Source organism: Nothobranchius furzeri, unplaced genomic scaffold (assembly GCF_043380555.1).
Source record: "Nothobranchius furzeri strain GRZ-AD unplaced genomic scaffold, NfurGRZ-RIMD1 Scf134, whole genome shotgun sequence".
Lineage (NCBI taxonomy): Eukaryota > Metazoa > Chordata > Actinopteri > Cyprinodontiformes > Nothobranchiidae > Nothobranchius > Nothobranchius furzeri.
This window is the reverse complement of record NW_027223150.1, coordinates 19,845-25,000: the sequence shown is the minus strand read 5'-3', so window position 1 is coordinate 25,000 and position 5,156 is coordinate 19,845.

Genomic DNA, 5,156 nt, shown 5'->3' with positions numbered 1-5,156 from the left:
TGCAGCCAGCGTCCAGCAGCTGATGGTTGGGTGGTGGAGGAGCAGCAGCCAGCCTCCAGCAGCTGCTGGCGGGGTGCAGGAGCAGCAGCCAGCCTCCAGCAGCTGGTGGCGGGGTGGAGGAGCAGAAGCCAGCCTCCAGCAGCTGATGGCGGGGTGCAGGAGCAGAAGCCAGCCTCCAGCTGGTGATGGCGGGGTGAAGGAGCTGCAGCCAGCCTCCAGCAGCCAGCCTCCAGCTGGTGATGGCGGGGCGGAGGAGCAGGCAGCCTCCATCAGCTGATGGCGGGGTGTAGGAGCAGCAGCCAGCCTCCAGCTGGTGATGGCGGGGAGGAGGAGCAGCAGCAGCCAGCCTCCAGCAGCCAGCCAGCCTCCAGCAGCTGATGGCGGTGTGTGGGAGCAGCAGCCAGCCTCCAGCGGCCAGCCAGCCTCCAGCAGCTGATGGCGGGGTGGAGGAGCTGCAGCCAGCGTCCATCAGCTGATGGCGGGGTGGAAGAGCAGCAGGCAGCCTCCAGCTGGTGATGGCGGGGTGGAGGAGCTGCAGCCAGCGTCCAGCAGCTGATGGCGGGGTGCAGGAGCAGCAGCCAGCCTCCAGCAGCTGATGGCGGGGTGGAGGAGCTGCAGCCAGCCTCCAGCAGCCAGCCTCCAGCTAGTGATGGCGGGGTGGAGAAGCAGGCAGCCTCCGTCAGCTGATGGCGGGGTGGAGGAGCAGAAGCCAGCCTCCAGCAGCTGATGGCGGGGTGCAGGAGCTGCAGCCAGCGTCCAGCAGCTGATGGTGGGGTGGAGGAGCTGCAGCCAGCCTCCAGCAGCCAGCCTCCAGCTAGTGATGGCGGGGTGGAGAAGCAGGCAGCCTCCGTCAGCTGATGGCGGGGTGGAGGAGCAGAAGCCAGCCTCCAGCAGCTGATGGCGGGGTGCAGGAGCTGCAGCCAGCGTCCAGCAGCTGATGGTGGGGTGGAGGAGCTGCAGCCAGCGTCCAGCAGCTGATGGTGGGGTGGAGGAGCTGCAGCCAGCCTCCAGCAGCCAGCCTCCAGCAGCTGATGGCGGGGTGCAGGAGCAGCAGCCAGCCTCCAGCAGCTGATGGCGGGGTGCAGGAGCAGCAGGCAGCCTCCAGCAGCTGATGGCGGGGTGGAGGAGCAGAAGCCAGCCTCCAGCAGCTGATGGCGGGGTGCAGGAGCTGCAGCCAGCGTCCAGCAGCTGATGGTGGGGTGGAGGAGCTGCAGCCAGCGTCCAGCAGCTGATGGTTGGGTGGAGGAGCAGCAGCCAGCCTCCAGCAGCCAGCCTCCAGCTAGTGATGGCGGGGTGGAGAAGCAGGCAGCCTCCATCAGCTGATGGCGGGGTGGAGGAGCAGAAGCCAGCCTCCAGCTGGTGATGGCGGGGTGCAGGAGCTGCAGGCAGCCTCCAGCAGCTGATGGCGGGGTGCAGGAGCTGCAGGCAGCCTCCAGCAGCTGATGGCGGGGTGGAGGAGCTGCAGCCAGCGTCCAGCAGCTGATGGTGGGGTGGAGGAGCTGCAGCCAGCGTCCAGCAGCTGATGGTTGGGTGGAGGAGCAGCAGCCAGCCTCCAGCAGCTGATGGCGGGGTGCAGGAGCAGCAGCCAGCCTCCAGCAGCTGATGGCGGGGTGGAGGAGCTGCAGCCAGCCTCCAGCAGCCAGCCTCCAGCTAGTGATGGCGGGGTGGAGAAGCAGGCAGCCTCCATCAGCTGATGGCGGGGTGGAGGAGCAGAAGCCAGCCTCCAGCTGGTGATGGCGGGGTGCAGGAGCTGCAGGCAGCCTCCAGCAGCTGATGGCGGGGTGGAGGAGCTGCAGCCAGCCTCCAGCAGCCAGCCTCCAGCTAGTGATGGCGGGGTGGAGAAGCAGGCAGCCTCCATCAGCTGATGGCGGGGTGGAGGAGCAGAAGCCAGCCTCCAGCAGCTGATGGCGGGGTGCAGGAGGTGCAGGCAGCCTCCAGCAGCTGATGGCGGGGTGCAGGAGCAGCAGGCAGCCTCCAGCAGCTGATGGCGGGGTGCAGGAGCTGCAACCAGCCTCCAGCTGGTGATGGCGGGGTGGAGGAGCTGCAGCCAGCCTCCAGCAGCCAGCCCCCAGCAGCTGATGGCGGGGTGGAGGAGCAGAAGCCAGCCTCCAGCAGCTGATGGTGGGGTGCAGGAGCTGCAGCCAGCCTCCAGCAGCCAGCCTCCAGCTGGTGATGGCGGGGTGGAGGAGCAGCAGCAGACAGCCTCCAGCAGCCAGCCAGCCTCCAGGAGCTGATGGCGGTGTGTGGGAGCAGCAGCCAGCCTCCAGCGTTCAGCCAGCATCCATCAGCTGATGGCGGTGTGAAGGAGCTGCAGCCAGCCTCCAGCAGGTCATGGTGGGGTGGAGGAGCAGCAGCCAGCCTCCAGCAGCTGATGGCGGGTTGCAGGAGCTGCAGCCAGCCTCCAGCAAATGATGGCGGGGTGCAGGAGCTGAGCTGCAGGCAGCCTCCAGCAGCTGATGGCGGGGTGCAGGAGCAGCAGGCAGCCTCCAGCTGCTGATGACGGGGTGCAGGAGCTGCAACCAGCCTCCAGCTGGTGATGGTGGGGTGGAGGAGCTGCAGCCAGCCTCGAACAGCTGATGGCAGGGTGCAGGAGCAGCAGCCAGCCTCCAGCAGCTGATGGCGGGGCGCAGGAGCTGCAGGCAGCCTCCAGCAGCTGATGGCGGGGTGCAGGAGCAGCAGCCAGCCTCCAGCTGGTGATGGCGGGGTGAAGGAGCTGCAGCCAGCCACCAGCAGCTGATGGCGGGGTGAAGGAGCTGCAGCCAGCCACCAGCAGCTGATGGCGGGGTGGAGGAGCTGCAGCCAGCGTCCAGCAGCTGATGGTTGGGTGGTGGAGGAGCAGCAGCCAGCCTCCAGCAGCTGATGGCGGGGTGCAGGAGCAGCAGCCAGCGTCCAGCAGCTGATGGTTGGGTGGAGGAGCAGCAGCCAGCCTCCAGCAGCTGCTGGCGGGGTGCAGGAGCAGCAGCCAGCCTCCAGCAGCTGATGGCGGGGTGCAGGAGCTGCAGGCAGCCTCCAGCAGCTGATGGCGGTGTGCAGGAGCTGCAGCCAGCCTCCAGCAGCTGATGGCGGGGTGCAGGGGCTGCAGGCAGCCTCCAGCAGCTGATGGCGGGGTGCAGGAGCTGCAACCAGCCTCCAGCTGGTGATGGCGGGGTGGAGGAGCAGCAGCCAGCCTCCAGCAGCCAGCCTCCAGCTGCTGATGGCGGGGTGGAGGAACAGAAGCCTCCAGCAGCTGATGGCAGGGTGCAGGAGCAGCAGCCAGCCTCCAGCTGGTGATGGCGGGGTGGAGGAGCTGAAACCTGGGTCGGACCTGGTCTGCAGCAGGGCCCATTACCACTCAGAAGCTGATGGCAGTGTGTGTTTAGGTCCCTGCGGGGTGGATGAGCTGAAACCTGGGTCAGACTTGGTGTGCAGCAGGGCTCAGCACCCTCCAGAAGCCGATGACAGTGTGTCTTTAACTCCCTGCCTGGTGGGAGAGCTGAAAGCTGGGTCGGACCTGGTCTTTAGCAGAGCTCAGCAGCCTCCAGAAGCTGATGGCAGTGTGTGTTTCATCCCCTGCGGGGTGGGAGAGCTGAAACGTGGGTCGGACCTGGTCTGCAGCAGGGCCCATCACCATCCAGAAGCTGACGGCGGTGTGTGTTTAAGTCCCTGCGGGGTGGGAGAGCCATAACCTGGGTCGGACCTGGTCTGCAGCAGAGCTCAGCAGCCTCCAGAACCTGATGGCAGTGTGTCTTTAATCCACTGCGGGGTGCAGGAGCTGAAACCTGGGTCGGACCTGGTCTGCAGCAGGGCTCAGCAGCCAGCAGAAGGTGACGGCAGTGTGTGTTTAGTTCCCTGCGGGGTGCAGGAGCTGAAACCTGGGTCGGACCTGGTCTGCAGCAGAGCTCAGCAGCCAGCAGAAGGTGATGGCAGTGTGTGTTTAAGTCCCTGCCTGGTGGGAGAGCTGAAACCTGGGTCGGACCTGGTCTATAGAAGAGCTCAGCAGCCTCCAGAAGCTGATGGCAGTGTGTGTGTTTTGGTCCCTGCGGGGTGCAGGAGCAGGAACCCGGGTCGGACCTGGTCTATAGCGGAGCTCAGCAGCCTCCAGCAGCTGATGGCAGTGTGTGTTTAATTCCCTGCCTGGTGGGAGAGCTGTAACCCGGGTCGGACTTGGTCTGCAGCAGGGCCCATCACCATCCAGAAGCTGATGGCAGTGTGTCTTTAATTCCCTGCGGGGTGGAGGAGCAGAAACCTGGGTCGGACCTGGTCTATAGCAGAGCTCAGCAGCCTCCAGAAGCTGATGGCAGTGTGTGTTCAAGTCCCTGCGGGGTGGGAGAGCTGAAACCTGGGTCGGACCTGGTCTATAGAAGAGCTCAGCAGCCTCCAGCAGCTGATGGCAGTGTGTGTTTAAGTCCCTGCGGGGTGGGAGAGCTATATCCCGGGTCGGACCTGGTCTATAGCAGAGCTCAGCAGCCTCCAGCAGCTGATGGCAGTGTGTGTTTAAGTCCCTGCGGGGTGGGAGAGCTGAAACCTCGGTCGGACCTGGTCTATGGCAGAGCTCAGCAGCCTCCAGAAGCTGATGGCAGCGTGCCTCTAAGTCCCTGCCTGGTGGGAGAGCTGAAACCTGGGTCGGACATGGTCTGCAGCAGGGCTCGGCAGCCTCCAGCAGCTGATGGCAGTGTGTCTTTAAGTCCCTGCCTGGTGGGAGAGCTGAAACCTGGGTCGGACCTGGTCTATAGCAGAGCTCAGCAGCCTCCAGCAGCTGATGGCAGTGTGTGTTTAAGTCCCTGCCTGGTGTGAGAGCTGAAACCTGGGTCGGACCTGGTCTATAGAAGAGCTCAGCAGCCTCCAGCAGCTGATGGCAGTGTGTCTTTAAGTCACTGCCTGGTGGGAGAGCTGAAACCTGGGTCGGACCTGGTCTATAGTAGAGCTCAGCAGCCTCCAGCAGCTGATTGCAGTGTGTGTTTAAGTCCCTGCCTGGTGGGAGAGCTGATATCCGGGTCGGACCTGGTCCACAGCAGGGCCCATCACCCTCCAGAAGCTGGTGGCAGTGTGTGTTTAAGTCCCTGCGGGGTGCAGGAGCAGAAACCTGGGTGGGACCTGGTCTGCAGCAGAGCTCGGCAGCCTCCAGCAGCTGATGGCAGTGAGTGTTTAAGTCCCTGCGGGGTGGGAGAGCTATATCC